Source organism: Sciurus carolinensis, chromosome 2, assembly GCF_902686445.1.
Source record: "Sciurus carolinensis chromosome 2, mSciCar1.2, whole genome shotgun sequence".
Lineage (NCBI taxonomy): Eukaryota > Metazoa > Chordata > Mammalia > Rodentia > Sciuridae > Sciurus > Sciurus carolinensis.
The window spans coordinates 15,029,136-15,051,114 of record NC_062214.1 but is presented as its reverse complement, the minus strand read 5'-3'; the positions used below and the strand labels follow the sequence as shown (position 1 = coordinate 15,051,114).

At 50.4% G+C, this 21,979-nt stretch overlaps 1 protein-coding gene and 1 non-coding gene across 2 annotated transcripts in view; both read right to left on the bottom strand.

The window, feature by feature from the left end:
* The window catches only part of Jph2 (junctophilin 2), a 67,216-nt gene that overhangs the window by 11,081 nt on the left and 34,156 nt on the right, over positions 1 to 21,979 (bottom strand). The gene's annotated exons all lie outside the window — the stretch shown is intronic.
* LOC124978323 (U6 spliceosomal RNA) lies at positions 15,870 to 15,976 on the bottom strand. The gene has a single exon (XR_007107361.1). It is a non-coding gene; the product is annotated as a U6 spliceosomal RNA (small nuclear RNA).

Here is a 21,979-nt window from a genome sequence, read left to right as displayed (position 1 = left end):
CGGAGTAATATTTTGTGACAAATGAAAAGTTTATGAAATTCCAATTTCAGTGTCCATATAAAGTTTTATTGGAACACAGCCACACTCATCCGTTTATGTACTGTCTGGAGTTAGGTGGTTGCCATAGAGACTGCATGACAAGCAAAGCCAAAAATATTTCCCATCTGGGTCCTTTACAGAAAAAGCTCACCACCCTGTTCTAACACGCTCGCTCAAATGTTGCTTCTGCTACTATGACTAATAGCATTAGTTGGGGTTATTTCTTGGGCACTTTGTGCCCAGCTCTGGGCTGTGGCCTTCTTGATAGACATGACCTACAGAGGTATAATTAGTTTACGGTATCCAGCTTGACAAGACTGTGGCCATCTTGGTGGTAGCAGCCATCTTACCCTCCAGGTGACCCTGGCACTCATCCCAAACCCTATAGGACAAACAAGTCATTAAGAGAGTCAACCAGGCATGTTGTGCCAGGCGCTGAGGCCTGGACTGTTTCTTAACTGACACTTGGCATGTTGATAGCTTTTGAGAAAGGTCAGGTACATACCGCTTGGCCAAGCCCACCTTTGTTTTGCTTGGCGTGTGAATTCCTTCTTCCTGCCTTGGAGTGAGGGGACTCTTTAGTCTTGCCACTGCCCAAGGCACGCTTCTGTCTGCAAATCCTAATAAATTGTGCTTTATGGGATCCTGGACCTGTCCGCCTCTTTCTTTGGTCTCACATCACCTTCCACCTTGGGTGACTGATGCTTCTACAGGGGGGCCGAGTTTGTCCAAAACATACCTTTCTCAGTTAGAGAAACTGAATATGGCCAAGCTCTTACCCATGACCCTGAGCCACATCCCTCCGGGCTCAACACTGAAGTAGGCTGAGCCCTATCCTCCTTGGGAAGGAGCCAAGCATGGGGAGAAACAGGTCCCAGCAGCCACGTGGGGAGCCTTCTTGCTGGAAATCTGTAAACAGGAGCGAAGTGTCTAAATGACACCATGGCGTGGCTCTCAGGACAGTGAGGAACACATGAAGTGCTATATGTTTGCTTGTTAAATAAAATCAACGAGAAGCATAGTTTTTTTGGAGAGGACTAATCCAAAGATCCTGAATATGCTAAATGTCACCAATTGTTCACTTTAGAATGAAAAACAAACAAACAAACAAAAAACCCTGAACAAAGACGTTTGGCAGAGTGGGCAGATAATTGTTCCCAGCTCAGGCCTCCGCCAGCGTCTCTGGCGGCTGCAGAGGTGGTTACGGGGACAGTGCTGCCAAGTGTCTTCCTGAGGGAGGATGCTTCAGATGCCACGGCCCTGCCTTCTCCCGAAATAGCCCCTCGCCCCCAGCCCTCACGGACAGGCGCTTCCCTAGAACGACCATGGTCAGCCTACTGAGAGGAGGAGCCCAGCGAGCCGCCCAGGAGAAAGCCCTCAGCCTCAGGAACGCAGGCAAGGCAGAGTCGTGGCCCCACGGTCCTCTCCCCCCACCTGGGACACTATTTGCTCCCATTTGGCAAATTGATACTGAGCCCCTGCCACGGGGTGGGGGGGGGGGCAGAGCTGGGTGCTAGAGAGACAGACAGTGGCCAGTGAGTAGGCGGCACTATACCAGGAAGCCCCTCACCCAAGAGGCTAAGGATGCCAACTCAAGCCCAGATCATAGCACCATATCCGGTTCTGAGTAGCTGGCCTTTGCTCTCTGGCCTCAGTTCCTTCAATGGTGAAATGGAGATAATAATATTTACTCATAAGATTACTGGGAGTCCGAAATAAGATAGCAAAAAAGTGTTAGGCACAAACTGAGCACTTAACAAATGGTAGTTACCATTATTATTGTTGTTGGTTTTGTTCTTATTGTCACGATGTTTACCAGAATTCCCTTCCAAAATTCTATCTGCTGCCAACAAAGGGAGATACGCTGTCCAAACAGTGTTCTGAGGTCCACTCACACTGAACACCCATCAGGAAGCCATTCCTTTCTATTGCCAAATGATATTCCATTGTGTGGATAAGCTGTCAATAGGCATTGGGGGTGGTTTCCATTTTGGGGTTATTGTGATTTCTGCTGCTATGGATATTCATGTGCAAGGTTTTGCATGGAGGCATGTTGTCATTTCTCTGGGTACATCTCTAGGAGGAAAACTGCTGGGTCACATGGTAACTCTGTTTAACATTTCACACACTGCCAAGTTATCTTGCTAAGTGGCTGCTCTGTTTCACAATCTCCCAGCAACACCTAAGGGCTCCAGTTCCCCGTACACCTGTGCCAACACTTGTGATTGTCCACCTTTTAAATTATGAGCATACTGGGGACTTGTGAAATGGCATCTCGTTGTGGTTTTGAGTTATATTTTCCCCTAAGGACTAATGATTTTAAGCATCATTCCATATGCTTAATGGCCATTTGATTATCTTCTTAGGAGAAATGTCTATTGAGATCTTTTTAAAATCTTTTAAAAATCATTGAGTTGTGAAAGCTCTTTATATATATTCTAGACACACATCCCTTAGTAGATATATCATTGGCAGGTATTCTTCCCATCCTTCTGGTGGACGTTTCACTTTCTTGATGGTGTCCTTTGAAGCAGGAAAGTCTCAATTTGTTGTTGTCTATTTGTTTGTTTGTTTTGGAAGTACTAGGGATTGAACAAAGGGCCTCTCACACATGCTAGGAAAGTGCTCTATCACAGAGCCACCTTCCCAACCCCCTTTATTTTATTCAGAGACAGAGTCTCACAAAGTTGCCCAGGCTGGCTGGGAACTTGGAACCCTCCTCCCTCAGTCCTCCAAACAGCTGGAAGTATAGGCATGCCCCACCACGCCCAGCAAAAGTTTCACATTTTAATAAAGTTAAATTCACCTATTTTTTTCTTTTGTCTTCTAGACATTTGGTGCCATATCTAAGAAGGTTTTGCTAACCCAAGGTCACAAAGAATTCCTCCTGTTTTCTTCTATGAGTTTTACAGTTTTAGTTCTCCCATTTATGTCTTCGAGCATTGCTTCACATAAGAAAAAATGAGAGATACGCCAAGGGTTCATACCACCTGGCAAGGTGGATACCACCTCCATTTTACAGATGGGGTGGTGGAACAGAGACATTGTGTCATTTAACCATGATTATTAAAGTGCAAGTTGAGCCAAACATGGCCCCTGCTCTGGAAAGATGAGGAGTCTGTTAGGAGAGAGAAGACAAGGTGAGAAGTCTTGAGCGCAGAATGAATGGAAGGCCAGGGGCTCTAGAAGCCCATCTGGGGGGGTATTTTATTATTTGTGTTTTATATTCACAACACATTTACAAATACATATGTACATACATGTACTTTATTATTTCTATATTGTATATTATAAAATGTATCATATAAATATATACATATATTATAAAAATAATATGATTTCCTTGTAGAAATTTTTGGAAAACAAGCAGATTTTTTTTTTAATTCCTGTTTACACTTTGGTGCCCGGAGGTGACCTGGGTGATCTGCTGAAATCCTCTGTGCTTCGGCTTTTCCATCTGTAAAATGGGACTATGAACAGCCCTGCCTCAGAGTGTCTGGGGTGGTAGAGCAAATTCATACAGAAAACCCCAGAACAGGACCTGGCCCAGAGTGAGCCGCCGGCCAGTGTTCTACCGTGGAAAGCGGTTTATTCTAGTTGAAGCGGGGTGAGGGGTGGTGTTGGGTACGGTTTCTGAGATGGAGAGGAGGCGGGAGCTGTGCAGCCCCCCACTGTCCTATGCAGAACCGACCCACCTTAGCAACCAGCCAAAATCCCCTGGCCACAAAGATAGCCCTTCCAGATCACCTTTCATGGCAACTCTCGTTCCCTTACAGAAGAGCCTCCAGCCCTGTGAGAGTGGGGACATGGCCCTCCCAGCCTAGATGCGGAAGGCAAAGCCACAGGAGCGTGTTTACCACACGTTAACTCTGTGCCCGTCGCTTGACCTTGAGGCTGGCTGAGAAATTGCCCCAAAGAGATCCAACTCCTAATCCCGGGACTCTCTGAATGTCACCTTATATGGCAATACAGCCTTGGCAGATATGATTAAAGATCTCAGGATGGGGAGAGACTCCTGGATTACAGAGCAGCCCTGAATGGAATCACACGTGTCCTGAGAGGGAGGCGAGGGAGATTAGGTAGAGAGGAGGGAGACGCCAGGTGCCGAGGGAGACACCAGGTGCCGCGGACACAAGGCTGGAGTGCTGAGTTTGAGGGAAGGCCCTGAACCAGGATCAGGGTGGCAGCGAGGGGCTGGAAAGCAAAGACAGGCCCTCCTCAGAGTCTCCACAGGAGCCCACCCTGCCGACAGCCAACCCTGTCTCCAGAAGACAGGAGTCTGTGTTGCTTGAGGCCACCCCATTTGTGGTCACTTGTTACAGCAGCAGTCGGAGACTAGAACTACCCGTGTGATCTCATTTCATCCTCGAATGACTCACTTTCCTGGAGAAGGATGGCAGGCTCAGGAAATCGTTTGCCTAGAAAAGCAACCTGCACGCCCTCATAGCTAGAAAGTGCCAAGACTTGACCCAAGTGGGAAGCCAGGTCCACCTGGCTTTGCTGACGTCCCCGACTGCTCCAGTGCTTCAGTTCAGCCACATCCACAAGGGCTGAGCAACCCGGCCTCTCCTCCCGGGGCCCTGTGAGGCTCCAAGCTTTCTGTTCCCAGTGGCCCTGCCGCCTGCCGCAGTCACCAGCCCCGCTCCCCTTTCCTGCCCCAGGAGGGTGGGCTGGAGGAGCCCAGCAGTTCCTGGCTGACGGTAGGACTGAGGAGACGTGCCACGCTTCAGCAACTGGTGAAGTGACAGGACGGGGCCCTGCGGTCCAGCCTCAGCCCCTGCCCACAGCACCCTTCATTGCACGGGCTTCAAAGCAGTACCGCAGAATTTCCTTTCCAAAAAGCCACTCTAGATTTTAAAACACTTTACAAATCGTCAGAAGAGTGCTACCAAAGCAGCGTCACTCAGAAGTCACTTCACTAACATGACAGCTATTCTTCACTTCTGAGCATCCTCTCTAGACTGTGTGTGCACCTATTTTTTAACAGGGTCATGGACACAATAAAGACTTAATTGGAGCCATCATGGCTAAGAGCACGAACTCTGAAGTCACGCTCCCTGGGTTTGAATTCCTGACTCCAACATTTCCTAGCTGTGTGACCTGCACAAGTCACTTAACCTCTCTGTACACTCATTTCCTCTTCTGCAAAACAAGGGTGGCAAGCAGATTTCTCAGATAGCTCCTGGGAGTCACCCATGCATAATTCCCTCCCTTCAAGTGGGTATTGGACCTTGTGACACACTTCTAATATAGAGTACAACAAAGGTGATGTGATGGCCTTCCATACTAGTTTATGAAAGCGTGATTTCTCTCTTGCTAGCAGATCTCTCCCTGCTTTGATAAGCAAGCTTCTGTGCTGGAGAGCCCACCTGGCCAGGAACTGAGGGTGGCCTCCAGCAAGAGCCACGGAGGAAATGAGGCCCAGAGGCCTGTGGGACACAGAATCCTGATAACAGCCAAGTGCATGAGCTGCCAACAGGGCCCTCCCCAGCACAGCCTTCAGATGAGACCACCGCCCTAGCCGACACCTCGGCTGCAGCCTCGTGAGACCCTGAGCCAGAGGGTGTCAGATAATTAATGTGTGTTTTGTTCTGTTTTGTTTGTGGTGCTGGGATTGAACCCAGAGCCTCACACATACTAGACAAGAAGTCTATTCCCAAGGTCTTTTGTTCATTTATTTTTATTTTGAGACAGGGTCAAGCTGAGTTGACCAGGCTGGCCCTGAACATGTGATCCTCCTGCCTCAGCCTCTCACATAGCTGGGATTGCTGTGTGTGTCACGATGCTCCTTATGTGTGTCGTTTTAAGATGCTATGTTTGGCCAGGTGCAGTGGCAAATGCCTGTAATCCCAGCGGTTCAGGAGGCTAAAGCCAGAGGATCAGAAGTTCAAGGCCAGCCTCAGCCACTTAGCAAGACCCTGTCTCAAAATTAAGAAAAAAAAAAAAAAATTAAGAAAACACAAGAAGGGCTGGGAATGTGGCTCAGTAACTAAACACCCTGGGTTCACTCCTTGGTACCCCCCCAAAAAAAGTTTGGGGGCAATAACTAATAGCAGATAAATAATACTTGGCAGATAACTAATACAATGGGAATAATAATAACAATGTCCACCTCGGAGGGTGTTATGACAATTAAATGACTTAACATCCAGAGAATAGAACCTCCCACCCTAAAAATGTTAGCTATTCCGATTACACATTTTCAGCTTAAATAATTCTGCAAGTCTCTGTACACTCAGAGCTATCCTTTCAAAGTGTTCAATCTTTTTTCTTCCTTAGAAATTGAGCATCCACCTATTTTCATGCTGGTGATTCCCCTTCTGGGAAGCTTGCCAGCAGATATGCTCCAACTGTGCAAAATGACACAAGAGTGTTTGCCGGACACGGTTGGCAACAGCAAACGACAGGAAACAAAGCCAAAGCTAAAGCCAGGAACTGGTTAACCTATCACAGCGCAGCCATCTGCAGGACTGTTAGGTAGCCACGTCCAAGAATGGGGTTGATCTTTAGACAGACACAGACTGGTCCCAAGATATGCTAAGTTAGAAAGCAAGGCGCAGCACTTAGGTAAACAAACACGCCTGCTGTTCTGAGTGATAAAATATTTATGGAAGATCGGGTAAAAAAGCAGGGATGCCGACTGCCACTGGGAAGGAATTTTGGTGTCAGGGAATGAAGTGGAAGAAGGAAAAGAAGGAAGAAGGCAAAGGAACCCCACCCCACTCTCCACCCTGGGGCGATGTCCCCAACCAGCATCACCTAGCTTCCAGCTGGGTCCAGCCAGTTGGGGGCAGGGGCACAGCAAGCCACGGGAGGGTGGAGGAGAGGGGTCTGGGTATTCCTTCCCCTCTCCCTCCTCCCCACCTGAGCTCTTACCCACCAACCTCTAGTAATAACACCATGCCCACCCTTTGCCCCTTCAGAACTGGGGTACTCATGACTTCCCATTGTGCTAGTCCCGGTCACCCCAACACTCCTTGTTAATGTCCTGCCTCATCTCTGCAAACACTGCCTTCAGTAAACTCTTCCATGACTGGCATGACCCTCTGAGACCTGGATATGAATATAATGTACCCATTCCAAACACATAGATAAATATATATCATAAACTCTATCATCTCTTGGTGCGAGGACTTTTTAAAAATTTTTTAAATTTTATTTGTTCTAATTAGTCGTACATGACAGTAGAATGCATTTATACATTTTGGTAGATCATACATAAATGGAGTGTAATCGCTCATTCTTCTGAGTATACATATTGGACTTTCAGTGGTGTGGTTTAATTTATTCCTTAAAGCAGTAAGGATAACATAATCCCTAAGCAGTAGGGATTATGATGTCCACGTAGTAGACAGGAAAACCAGGCTCCAAGAGGCAGAGTCACCTACAGGAGGAGCCTCAACAGCCAGGAAGCCCTGGGCTGGATCTGCAGGTCCACTGGACCCTGTGTCTGTGCTAAGCCTCGCTGTGGGGCATCAGGTGTCAGTGCAGGACGACGCTGGGGTTCTTCTGTCTAACCTCCTTCCTACCAGTGAGGAACCCAAGTTTCCTGCCCCATTGGAGGTTCTCTAATTCCTCCTTGGAGCTGAAGGCTCCGCTGAGACATAGGCAGGGAAGTGATGCGAGACGAATCTAGCAACGGGTGTGGAAAAGGCAGGGATCCACCAGTGGGAACGGCCTGGAGGGGCCGGGCTGTCCAGGTGGCTAGCCATCGAGCTGCTCAGGGCTGGGGAAGAAAATGTCCTGGGCAAGAGACCAAGTAGACAGGACAGCAACAGGGGCCAGGGGACCCTCGGGGACTCAGAGCAGCTGCTAGTTACAAACCAGGACAGAATATTTGGAACCTTAACAACTGGTGTGATCCTGCTGGAGCGTCCAGCTGGATACTAACCCTGGAGGTGTGTTTTTCTTCTGATTTCCCATCTGATCTCCAGAGGCCACCCCAGCAGATCTGATCTTGACCCTCTGCATACGACCCCACAGTGTGGAAGTTTTTAAATATGGATTTGTGAGTTAGATCCCACCAACCTCTCCAGTCTGACTCCAAGTTCAGCCCTCCAGACAGACAGAAGTTTCCAGTTCCTTGAATGTGCCCCATCTGTTGTTTTCTCTTTGGGGTTTCACCTAGGCTGTTCCCGCTCCTGGGCATGACGGCCCCTCCCCCTATTCGCCACTTCTTGATCTACTCATCCTTCAGGGTGCTGAATTCCTGGGACCTGTGACCACTACCTACCACCACCGTTAACAGACCATACTTGCTAAGCGCCTTCTTTGTACCAGGTGCTATGCAAAGGCCCTGTGCTGTCTTTGCTGTCTCACTTCATCCTTGCAATATTCTCTAATGCAGGCATCACTGTCGGTCCTCATTTTACAGAGAGATGGCCATGGAACCAACTTACACAGCCAGCCGAGGGGGAAGCCAGGAATTCTACTGGGTTTACTCCAAAATAAGAACATGGAGGGTTGGTTAGCACTGGGTCAGAGGAGCTTGGTTTCAAACTCCAGTTGCCCACTCCTGATTTGTGTGACCTTTGCCAAGTCATGGAACCTCTCTGAGCCTCAGTTTTCTCATCTATAAAATGGGTCAATATCAGCACTTGCTACCACTAAAACGACCGTGAGGATTAAGTGAACTGTGGTAAGTGAGGTGATGCTCATTCAGCTGTGACAAGCATTTACTAGGCACCTGCTGTGCGCTAGGTCCTGGGCCAGATCTGGGTACCACAGTAATGGAAGAGATACTTCCCAGGACCTCCAAGTCCGCTTAGCATGGTACCTGGTACAGCAGGCTCCCTGTGAATGGCAACTGCTACTTTTGTTATTATTGCTTAAAGGGTGATTTTTTTTTTTCTCCCCATGGTTTGGACTTTCCACCCTGGAGAGTCCAGGTCTGTGGGCACTACTGCCCAGGAGCCTGCTGACTTAGCTCTGGGTGTGCCCAGCCCCTGCCCCTGTCCCATCCTGCCCCGTGAGCCGGCCTACAGTGGCATCCCACAAGGCCCAAGTCAGCAGACATCTCCTGCCTAAATAAGGACAAGGCGTCCAGGAGAGCTTGCTGAGCCCAGGAATGTGACAGCTGAGCCTCCCTGCCCCGCCCCGCCCCCGCCTCCGGCCCCTCCCCAGGTGGGGCTCGCTTGGCATTCCAGCTTTTCCCAGAGCAGCCCCAGCGCCCCCACACCCTCGCACCCCCACCCCAGGATGACTGGGAACTGATAAGGAGCTCTGGAAGGAATTCTAGGCAGCTCCATTTGCTCCCCGGGGGCGGGCATCCCTTCTGCCACAGAGAGGGCAGGAAGAAGCCGCAGGAGGGCCACGCCCAGGCCTGCCCTGGGAAATCACGTCTCTGGGTTGCAAAGGCGTTTCCCGGTCTCCACGGGAGATTCCCACTGCTGCTGGCTTCCGGTCACAGAAGCACCTCTCATGGGGGTGCCTACACCTCCAGGGCGGTGGGAAGGCCAGATCAGGGAAGATCTGTCAGACGGGTCTCACTGAGCTGGTGGCTGAGCAGGACAACTCTGGCACCAGACGGCCTGGCCCTAGCCCTGCTTCCCAGCTCTGAGTCCTTGGGCAGGCTGCTCTCTGCCTCTGTTTCCCTCTCTGTGAAATGGGGACAATAAAAGCCACCAACCTTATTGGGTTGGGAGGATTGTTTAGCAATCCTCCTTATTCAGGGTGACCAGAGAGTTTGTCATTCCAACCAGGGCATCTAAAAGTGAGAGGCAGGCTGGAGACAATCGTACCTACACACAGTCCGGGACACCCAGGCTGTGTGACTGTCCTGCTCTTGACCACACCAAGGAGACCACTGAGGCCAAAGATCAGGGATCGTGTCTCTGATTTTCACCTACCTCTGCAGCAATGGACATCATACCTGGCACACAGTAGGTACCCCTGGAGGTGTGCAGGCTTGATTTGGTTTAATGCTCTGCATGAATCTGAAGAATGAATAGCCTAGTCAATGTAGGCACTAAAACTAAGACATGAACTGGAACCATTACGGAATTCGACACATTGATTCAGAGAGAGGCATTGATGGAGCTGTGGGCCTGGGCCGGGGCCTGGGATGGCGGGAAAGGGCGCAGCACAAGGAAGCAAAGGATTCCCTTCCCCATGATCAAACGTGATTGGTCAAATAATGAGGAAGGATTAGAAAATAAGGTGAGAGGCCAGCAGGGAGGGATCAGGTCTTGGGTGGCCTGTGGGATGTGTTCACAGGGAAGAGGACACTATGGGAGGATGAGGGAGGGACCAGCCTGGGCAAAGGCAGAGAGGAAGGCAGGCAGGGGCAGGGTGGGGGATGGGCAATGTGAAGGCCAGATGCCTCCATGAGTCCCCTATTCACCCCACACACACCAGCTGACCCTTGGCGACCCATATGACTCGGCTTCCCGCAGCAGTAAAACAGGTTGCCCAGAGATTCGCAGGATGACACCTATGAAATTCCACTCGGTTCAGGCAGGTTGTGAAGGTAGATGGCAAAGGCTACGAGGAAGGGTTATTTGTCTGTTTTGTTCATTGATAAATCTCAGCAACTAGATCAAGGTCTGGTGCAGAGAAGGTGCTTCGTAAAACAAAATATGCTGAATAAATAAACAGTCGCTATTACTATCATCGTCATCATCATCACTGAGAGGCCTGGTCTGGCCGCAGCAGAGGAAAATAAGAAAAGGGCTTTTACAGATGAGGAAAAAGGCCTAGACAGGCAAAGGGATTTGCCTGAACTCACACTGCCAGAACGTCACAGGAACTGGTCCCCAGGCTGCTGCTCCTCAATCCCACCTCCTTTGTCCTTCATCCTGCCTGCCCTCTGTAGTCACGTGGTGTCCACCTGAGGTAGGCATCAGACAAGGCAGCAGGGGTGGAAAGAAACTGAAAATCCAAGTTCTGCCTTTCAAAGAGCTTATAGCCTAGTAGGGATGATCACTAGAAAAAGAACCCAATTGAGAACCTTTCCCTTCTAGAAAGCCCCACCCACCAAAAAAAAAAAAAAAACGAGGCCTGCAAAAGCGTCCCTGAAGAGAGACCTTTGAGCTAAACTTGCAACAGAGCCAAGAAGAAGGGACCAACCCTGTGCCAAGCGGTGAGCTGGAGAGGTGCTTGCAAGCTCCTGTCTGCTCCAGGAACCAACTACTCCCACCCCGTCTGCACCCAGAGACTGCACACTGGTAGCTTGAAATTGGTCATATTTACACCACAGAGAAATCCAAGATGGCGGACTAGAGGGAGGCTGCGTTCCTTGCTGCTCCGTAACTCCGGTTTCAAGCAGAGGATATCTGTTTCTCAGCAAGGCAGTTTTTGCTGCTTATCGATCCCCTGCTGTTTACCCCGTTTGTCTGCTGTGATCACCTGCAGTCTGCCAGCATATCGATGCCTTTTTTGAGTGCAGATTGCTCACTGTCAGGCGCCTATCATCCGCCATGTGCCTGCCTCTCGCCTGTCCATCACCTGCCTTGCACCTATCCATCACCCAATGCACGAGGTTCACCTCCCGATGGTCCAACTACAGTCAGCAAACTGATGGCCAACCGCCAGTGGAGCACCAGCTACCTGCTGTTGCCTGGAAGTTCACTGTTACAGTCCCTGCAGGTTTGATTACACGTGGCTGCCGCCATTTTGAGACAACAGCCAGGCCCCGTAGGACCCCTGGCTGGACTGACTGAGCACCATCTCCAGGATCCCTCAGCCCGACCGATCACTCCCTGCCTCTGGGGCCCTCACATCGACTGACTGCTCCCTGCCGCCAGAACCCCCAGACCAACTGATTGCGCCCTATCACCGGGACCCCAGACCGACTGATTGCACCCAGCCTCCAGGATCCCGCAACCACACCAAACATGCCGGACCTCCAGGACCCCTGCCTGACCAACTGCACCCTGCCTCCAGGACCTCCAGCTGACCACGTCCACACCCTGAGCTGCAGCTCCCCATTTGCCAACACATTTCGAAGCCAGAGCGGCCATCTTGGATAATCCTGGAAGCCGGAGCTCCGATCTTTGGGTGGGTCAAATCCCATCCTGAGACTCCTGCTGGAGGCTTGAAGCTCATTGTCAGGTACCTCTCATGCATCAGGCTACTGAACACTGGGAGGTTTCCTTACTATATGACTGTTACACAGTAGATTTTCTTTTTTCTCCTTTTTAAAAAATTTAAGTTTTTATTTCTTTACTTTTCTTGCTCTCTTTTCCTTTTGTTTACCAGTTCCCTCAGAGTCTCTTTCTCCCTTTTTTGCATGCTAACATCCGATTTCTTTTGATTACACTCTCACCCTTTCTATTTTCTAGAACTTCTGTATATTCTTTTCTTATCCCATTAACAGTCACATTCTACATCCCTCTGCATCCTCTTTGTCCTCCATTAGAAACTGCAGACCTTATTGCAAATCTGTTTGTTTTACCGAAGATAATATTTGAACTCATTTTGTTTACTATGACAATTTTGTTATTGTCCCCTTAGGGGCTATTTGGTCTAGGATTGCATAGTGTCTGATTTGGGCACTGCTAATATTGATCTCCCCTTAAAGAAAGGGTTTTGGAAACCTATAGGGCCACTATAAGCCTATAGGGGGAAATCTGCAATACCCCAGATCTGCACTGCTAGAGGGGAAGATACATGAACAACATGAAACAAAAAGGGAAAAAAATGATCCAAACAAATCTAGATTCTATATTAATAGAATCCAATGACAGTATGTTAGAAGAAACGTCAGAAAAGGACTTCAGATTATACATGATTAAGATGATTCACGAAGCAAAGGATGAGATAAGAGAGCAAACGCAGGCAATGAATGACAATACCAATAAGCTGAAAGAGCAACTGCAGGAAGCAAAAGATCATTTCAACAAAGAGATAGAGATTCTAAAAAAAAACCAAATGGAAATCCTTGAAATGAAGGATACAATAAACCAAATAAAAAACTCAATGGAAAGCATCACCAAAAGACTAGACCACTTGGAAGACAGAACCTCAGACAATGAAGACAAAATATTGAATCTTGAAAATAAAGTTGCCCAAACAGAGAAGATGGTAAGAAATCATGAACAGAATCTCCTAGAACTATGGGACATCATGAAAAGACCAAATTTAAGAATTATTGGGATTGATGAAGGCACAGAGATACAAACCAAAGGAATGAACAACCTATTCAATGAAATAATATCAGAAAATTTCCCAAACCTGAAGAATGAAATGGAAAATCAAATACAAGAGGCTTACAGAACACCAAACGCACAAAATCACAACAGATCCACACCAAGGCACATTATAATGAAAATGCCTAACATTCAAAATAAAGATAGGATTTTGAAGGCCATGAGAGAAAAGCATCAGATTACATATAGGGGGAGACCAATACGGATAGCAGCCGACTTCTCGACCCAGACTCTAAAAGCTAGAAGGGCCTGGAACAATGTATTTCAAGCTCTGAAAGAACATGGTTGCCAACCAAGAATCCTATACCCAGCAAAACTAACCTTCAGATTTGAAGATGAAATAAAATCCTTCCATGATAAACAAAAGTTAAAAGAATTTACAAATAGAAAGCCTGCACTACACCACAGAAATCAGTCAGTTGGAAGCGGGGCTTTTCCCATCCGGGGAGCTATTTGCTCAGCATGCTACTGCTTAGAACAAACATTAATTAGGGGGAAAAATTGTCTCAGCAAATTCAGGCCCTTGCATTTCACCTGTGTCCTAGATAGTTTCTGTGATTCCCCTTTGAAAATCAAGTTACTCGTTCTCTTGATAAAAGCTCCTGAAGTTCTCCCTCCATGATTATAAGATGGCCCCTACCCTACAGTCACAGGAAAATTCCCAGCGCGGATCTCAGGCAGCATCCACGTGTAAGAAGCCTGTCATTTGCTCTATGAAGGAGCTGAGGGCCTGAAGAGGCCCCTTCTGGGCTGAGGACAGGGCTCTTCTCCCTACGTCCCTTAGAAAACGACAGTCTTATTTTAAATTCCAAGGTGGTGGTTTTGTTTTCCACAACCATAGGAGCAGATCAGTCAGAGAAGAGAGGAAAGACTCAAGGAAAGGGTGTTTTAACTAGAAGCAGCAAAGGTACAAAACAGTGTTTTGCAGACAGACACACACAGTGTCTAGGAGACCGAGAAAAGTCCAGCCTGGCCTGCCATGAGTCAGTGAGAGCTAGCATGGAGGCCGATGACAAAGGACCTTGATGTAATGTTCACCAGTGTAGCTGAGACCAGTCAGCAGTTCACCAGCCAGTCTCCTCCAGGCACACGCCTCCCCGGCAGGAACGTGGCCACTGGTTCTGACCCATAGACTGTGAGAGCACAGAATGTGCCCACTCCCCAGGAAGAATCTTCCACCTGTCTTCTTCCTGTGTTTCCCTCTTCACCAGCTTGCTACAGAAGAGCAGGTGGCCTTGGGAGCCAAGGCATTGAAGGCAGCGAGCCACAAGGTGGATGGAGCCTGGGCCCCCCGTCATGACATGGAAGAGAGCTGCCATTGAGGAAGGAGCCCAATCTGGACCTCAGGTGAGCAGGAAATAAACCTGTGCTGATCTACTCCAGGTGTGCGTTGGTTCCCTACGTAGCACAACAACTAAAAGGATGAAGAAGATGAGGGAAAGATGGCAAGAGGGTCCTGCGTTCCTCCCGTTCATTACAGGGGGCCTTATTCCAGGGCTCTGGCCCCAGGCCTCAGCTGTGAGAAAAAGCCACTGATCCTAGGAGGACAGAGTGAGGAGGACAGAAAGAGGAAGACAGGTGCTCTCTTTGGATGAGATTCCAGAAGACACCTCTTTGTCTGAACGTCCATTTTTCTTTCATAAAAGCCTCTTGGACCCACTAAGAATCAGTCCCTGATGAGCATTTAGTGAGTGCCCAGTGGTTGCAAGGCCTGTCCAAGGCTGCAGGAGTGCTCCTTTTACCCAAAGCCCCCACGAGTCTACTTCCTGGAGAAAAGACCCTTCCATATCTGTCTTTCAGGCTGGTGTCTCCATAATTCACTACTTGTCATACCGAAAATGATAAATGGTACCAGGCTGTTCATTAAGTAACACCATTACGTTCCATTATAGTTGAATTTCAGCCATTCTGACAGCATCAGTCTCGTTGGATACTCATGTCTTTTGTTTTTTTTTTAAACAAATGGGATACATCTTATTTCTCTGTACGTGAAGTAGAGGCATACCATTTGTGTAATCATACATTTACATAGGGTAATGATGTTTGATACATTCTGTTATATTTTTCCTTCCCCCCCACCCCTCTTTTCCCTCTATACAGTCCCTTCTTCCTCCATTCTTGCCCCCCTCCTACCCCCTATTATGTGTCATCATCTGCTTATCAGTAAGATCATTCATCCTTTGGTTTTTTGAGATTGGCTTATCTCACTTAGCATGATATGCTCCAATTTCATCCATTTGCCTGCAAATGCCATAATTTTATTATTCTTTATGGCAGAGTAATATTCCATTGTGTGTGTGTGTATATATATATATATATATATATACCACAGTTTCTTTATCCATTCATTAATTGAAGGACATCTAGGTTGGTTCCACAATCTGGCTATTGTGAATTGAGCAGCTATGAACATTGATGTGGCTGAATCTCTATAGTATGCTGATTTTAAGTCCTTTGGGTATAGGCCAAGGAGTGGGATAGCTGGGTCAAATGGTGGGTCCATTCCAAGTTTTGTAAGGAGTCTCCACACTGCTTTCCAGAGTGGCTGCACTAATTTGCAGCCCCACCAGCAATGTATGAGTGTACCTTTTTACCCACATCCTCGCCAAAGCCTATTGTTGGTTGTATTCTTGATAATCACCCTTCTAATTGGGGTGAGATAGAATCTTAGGGTAGTTTTGAAAAAATATGGAACGCTTCACGAATTTGCGTGTCATCCTTGCGCAGGGGTCATGCTAATCTTCTCTGTATCGTTCCAATTTTAGTACACGTGCTGCCGAAGCAAGCACCTCATACGTCTTTAACGCTTCTCCTATGCTCCTGGCTTTCAGTGCTGGGAGTCAAACCCAAACCCGGTACATGCTGGACACACATTCTACCACTGAGCCATCCACAGGCCCAGTGCCCCTGCTGGAGCGGAGGGCACCACAGCAGCAATCCCGAGTCTGGGCTTTTACTGAGCAGTTGAAAGATGGTTTAATGATGCTTCGTTGTGCATTTCTTCTTTCTTTTTTTTTTTTTTTTGGATAACGTCTTTTAATCTACTATTGGATTTCTATTTTCTATTTGTGGGAATGATCTAAAGTTCCTTTATAAAAATAAATTTAGGTTTAATAAAGTCGAAATATGTTTTAAATAGGGAGTAAAAATCCAAATGGCGTGTGGATACAACATGACTCTGGAAGGCCCGTCGGTGACTAGCACTCGGGACACCCTGCCTTGACCACGCTGTCACACCTCTGGGCCTTCGCTAGGCTGGTCCCTTTGTCTGCTTTTCCATGCTGACCTCACAGGGCTGCCCTGGACTCCCTCTGGGCTGAGTCACCTCTCCACAGTGGCCACTGAAGGACTCAACCGTGGTGTGGCTACATAGTGGACAACTGTGTAGGAGTTTAAAAAATCTGACGAAGTTCTCTATTTGAAAAGATGTGGGAATATCTCCAACAAACACACAGCAAAGAGAAGAAAGCAGAGTTTAGAAGACTGTGTGTTATCTGCAGCTCTGGACAGGATCGGCTGATACCAGGTGTTTCTCTACGAAGCTGCCATTTTGTAGGTCGAACCTGGTCAAAGGTTAGCGATCTCACACATTCACTTGATTGAGGCACAAGGCACCCCTGGGAGGAAAGAAACCCAGGTAATGCTGCCTACAGTGTGTGGACGTGGTCAAGACAGGGACAGCGAGAGGACACCAGACTCTACACTTTTATACGTGGGGGACAGGAGTTGGGACCAGATGAATGTACACAATTCCTCCAAATTAAAGAAAAAAGATCGTGAGGGCCTTTAGTGCAGGTTTTCTTTGGCACAATGCTTGTCTCCACACCCCTGAGCTGGGGAACTGAGGCAATCAGGGGAGAACCACACTGGCTGGAGCTGGGGACTAACCAGGGAGCTCTGACAAATCCCACACTAAAGGACCACTCGGTGGCATTTACCCGCTCCACTCAGTGGGTCAGAGCCCCTGAGGCCCCAGCCCTTGGCCAGGCTTCAAGCCCTGTGGGGTTCCGGTTTGACACTGGGTTGCTGACTTTGTGGCCCCTTTCCCTGTGGGGAGGCAGGAGGCAGGGTCTGGTGAGAAGGAAGTTCCAGTCCTCCTGCGACAGGCCGGCCGCACAGGGGCTGTCCCCAGGGCAGCCCGCCCTCCTGTCTGTGGTCCCACCACATACCCCCTCGCTTTAGGAGGCAGGATCTCCCTGGTTGGCCTCTGGGATTACAGACCCACTGAGTGATCCCCGCCTAGAACTCACTCTCGGCTTCTTCAGTCAAAAACACCAGGAGGAATCACTGGACTAGAGTGACAACGGTCGGCAAAAATCTCAACTGCCACCAGGAGTGGTGGCACATGCCTATAATCCCAGTGACTCGGGAGGCTGAGACAGGCGGGTCGCAGGTTCAAGGCCAGCCTCGGCAACTTAGGGAGTCCTTGTCTCAAAATAAAAATTAGCCTAGAATGCACGAGGCCCCGGTTCTACCCCCAGCACTGCAAAAAAAAAAAAAAAAAAGACCCCAGTAAAAATAAAAAATAAAAAGGGCTGGGGATGTGGCTCAGTGGTAAAGTGCCCCTGGGTTCAATCCCAGTACAAAAAAATAAAAAAGACAACTGCCACTATTGGTGGCCACTGTGCCAGGCATGGTGGTCAGTGGCTTGTCCAAGAAAAAGTGCTATCCAACCCCAGAACCTGTGCTTCCGAGAGTAAATGATGTCTGTGCTTCTGCTTCTCCATGTGGAAGTTGGGGGACCCGAGGGGACTTGAAAACAGACACGCCGTAAGGGGCAGAGCAAATGTTTTGTACAGAGCACGCTGGGGATGTGAGATGGCAGTTTTACATCTCGAGGGACACAGGGGCAGGTGTCACTAGCCGCTCATCCCTTCAGGGGAGCCAGGTCTGGCTAAACCTACCCACCTTCCCAGATCCCGCGCCTGGGGAGGTGGAGTCCCTGGGCGGGCCTCCCGTGCCCACGCAGAGAAGCCCTGGCATTCGGACCTCTGAGCTTCCTCTTCTCCCTCCTGGCATGCAGAGGTGAATGGATGGGGCGTGCGCGGTGACCAGCTCTGAGCCGAGGAAGAAAGCCACTCTCTGAGCACAGCGGGAGGGAAGGACAGGGGAGCTGGGTCCCTGAGGGCAGCCCTGCAGAGTCTGTCCGGTCCTGCCCAGAGGCTGAGGCCCACGGGTAGTTTCTGTTGCCTGCTGGCCTGTCAGTCCTCAAGGGCAGCACTGAGGTCCACAGGTAGAAGTGTCAGAGAAGCCAGAAGCCCTCCCGCTTTAGCAAATCCAAGGTCAAGGCTGTCCAAAGTTGGCCTGGACCATCTGGAGAGATGGCGAGCGCCCCGTGCCTGGAGATACAGAATGGAGACGGAAAGAGCGCTTGGCAGGGACAACGGCAAAGGCATTTTAACTTTGGCTGAGGTTGGACCAAAGGGCCTTGCGTGCTTCAGTCACGCCCACTTGGGGAGGTGAGGAAAGGACCCCATGACACGGGCCCAGTTATAGATGGGCAAGTGCGTGTGGCCTGCGATGACCTCGGGGCCACTCAGGCCAGGTCCAGCTGAACCTTCAGCGATGGGGAGAACATGCTGCAACGGCATAGCGTGACTTGTCAATGGCCTCCCGGCACTTGCAAGGTGGCTGCTAAAACAGGAACGGAACTTTGAATCTATTGAATTTAAACCAATTTGGATTTAAACCACCACAGATTGCCAGGGCTCCTCTACTGGACAACAGAGTGACCTGCTTCCATCCCTGCCCACACTGTCTCTGGTCACCTCTCTGACTATCGTCCTCCCCATCACTCCTCATTGGCCACACTGGTGTCCTGGCTGTCCTATAGCACCTGGGCACTTTTCCTGGTTCTCCTCCCTCCTGTGGCTCTCCTCTGAATATCAATGAGGCTCACCCTGGCGTGTCTCCCCATCTAGGATGGAGACGTCGGGAAGGCCAGGATCCTCTGGCTTTCTTCCATGAGCCTGGAACACTACCTGGCACATAGGTCACTCTTCATAAAGGTTTGCAGAATGTGTCTGAAGAATTAGATGAGTAGAACGGAGGCCGGCTCCTTCTGTGTGCTCTTCCCCACCAGCTGTCCGTCAACCTCCTTCCTGAGCCTCACGTGTGCTGGGTACTATGCCAGGAGCTGGTACCTTGACCAAAGTGCCAACACATAAAACAGGGCACCCAGACTAGAAGGGAGCTCAGTGCTTCCCAGGGAAGAAAGTCTGAGCTGCGTGAGGCCAGAGGAAGGAGCCGGTATGGTCGGTGAGGTCAAGGGTGAGGGAAAAGCATTTAGGGCACGGGGGACAGCATCGGCACCCGACCATCAGCAGGGAAAAGAGTGGCCCCTGGAGGACGTGTGGCTGAAGGTAAGTGACAGGAAGACTGGCGGGGTGAACTAAAGCCAGACAGGAAGTGGGCTGAAGGAAGGAGTCTGGAATTTGTCCTAACCGCTGACATCGCGGTACCTCTGTCACATCTCTGTCCATTCCCAGTTTCACCTTCGGCTACGGAGGACTGGGCAGCATCACCAGCACTGCCAGGGTCACACAGCACAGCCATCCGCAACCTGCCCAAAGCCTGCTCAGGCGCTAAAGGGGGCTCCTCACCCCCGCCCAAGCCCAAGCCCAAGCCCGCGGTGGGGGAGGGTCTGCCCAGGGGAGATTTTCAGTAAATAAAAAGGCAATCCTGGGGGTACTGGGCTCCCAGCCGAGTCCAGTCCTGGTGGCCTGCAGCACACACTTGTGCCCGCTCTGCCCCCGCCCCACTCCCTGCCTCTCGCCTCCTTCCCTGGCATCGCCTCCTGAATAAAGCACTTGCACCAAATCCTTGCCTGGGCTCTGCTTTTCAGGAAATTCAGACTAAGGGTCCCAGGGAAGTTTTGTCCAGCAGAGTGGCAAGGTCAGGCTGACATTTTTCAGGCTGCTGTGTCAGCGGGCAGGAAGAGGAGCGGGGAGCTAGGAGGGACCCCGGCAGTGGGCCAGGACAGGGGCTGGAGGTGGTGGCAATAGAGAGAAGGGGCTAGAGACACACAGGGGCACCTGGTTCCCCTAGGACCAGAGGTTTGAGGGGCCAGTGGGGTGACACTGAGGCCCGTGGCGGCCAGGCCTCCCTGGGAGAGCCAGCCTTGCCACGCTCCGTCCCTCGCGCCCCGCCTGGCGCTGTGGACCTGCTGCGAGGGGCTATTTTTAGGGAGCTGGGTGTTTACTTGAAGGATTCGAGGCCTGGCTTTATTTTTATCTCCCCTCCTGGTGGCAGAGCCTCGCTGGTGTGGATTTGGGAAGGGAAGCGGAAGTTGGAAACCCAGCTGAGCCAGACCGCGCTCAGGGAAGGAGGGTCGTGACGGAGGAGCCTGCTGGCTTCCCTGTGTCCCACTCAACTCTGTCCTAGGGGCACAAACGATGGTAAAACTAGCCCGGCCTGTATGTACCTACCAAGCACCACAGAGCGACTCGGACACGCAAAGCCCTTGACACACCCATTTCATGGGTCTTCACCAGAACCCCAGGAGGCAGGGCTGTTGCTGTCCCTACTCTACGGATGAGGAAGGTGAGGCTCAGAGAGGACACAGGATGGGCAGGTGACAGTGCAGGATTCGAGCCTCAGTTCCTCAGTCTGCCCACTGCCAGGCACCGAGTGTCAGGTTTCCATAGCTGGACAGGAGCCTGGTGCGCAGGGGCCGAAAGGCTTTCTCTTCCAAGGGCTCAGAGGGCCGAGTCTGGGTCAGAGAAAGTGAGTTTGGACTAGTTTCCTCATCTGTGAAATGGGCTAATCTAATAAGCAGCTCGTTGCTCATGAGGATTAATGAGATGGATCCCATAAACCACCTCAGCCTGGAGCCTGGCAGGCGGAAGCGAGAGGGCACTGTGGCGTCCCTGCCCCCGTCCTGCGCCAGGCTCTGTCCCAACACTGCACACTGAAGAGCATCCTGGATCTTCTCTCATGATCCCCTTGTAGAGATGGCACACAGGGGGACGAGAGGCTTAGAGGGAAGCATGTGCCCAAGGCCACATGACCAGCAGTGTGTAGGCCTGAAGCCCGCCGCCTGACACTGACCCTGACCCTGACCCTGAGCTCTGGGACACGCACCCTGCAGCAGCTGCAGGCGTCCTTACCCAGGGTTCCTGTGTCGGTGCCCTTCTGGACTTGACCCCTGAGTCCCTGGCACTCAGCTCGAAGTGAGGAAACGCTCACCTTTGGGGTCGAGGGGCCCTTTTCTCTCCAAGGTGCAAGCTGTCCACCTGTCTGTTCTCTGACGCTGCTGTTTGGGTTAAAAAATAAGGAGGGGAAGACTCTGTGGCTGGGTCACAGGGTTGGGGATGACGAAAGCCTCCTCCGCCCCTCACAGAGCGCGACCTCGTCCTGCTGGATCTGGTCACATGGCCCAGAAGCCAGTGAGGCCTCGGGAGCCCTTAGTCACCCTCCCTCCAGCCATGCCCCTGCCGCTCCACCCCGCTCACCTCCACCCCGGCCAGGGCTCTGCCCCTTCCTGGGCCTCAGTTTCTCCATCATGAGATGAGCACATGGGGCCTCTCCCTGCCTGAGGTGACTTCAGCCTGACTGGCTTTTCCTGAGGGCTGGTTCTCTGCTCTCCACGCTCAGAGGCGTCCCCGTCCCCCAAACACACGGCACCCTGGTCTGATGTCTCCCTGCTGCTAGCCCTTCTCCCTCTCCCAGACCTCTCAGCCTGGAGTCACAGCTGCCTCGTGTATGTCACCAGAATCCCGCCCCGACAACTCAGGAAATTCCATTGACCCCAGTCCTGGGTCTCTGGGCGCCAGGGATTTTGTCCATCTGGT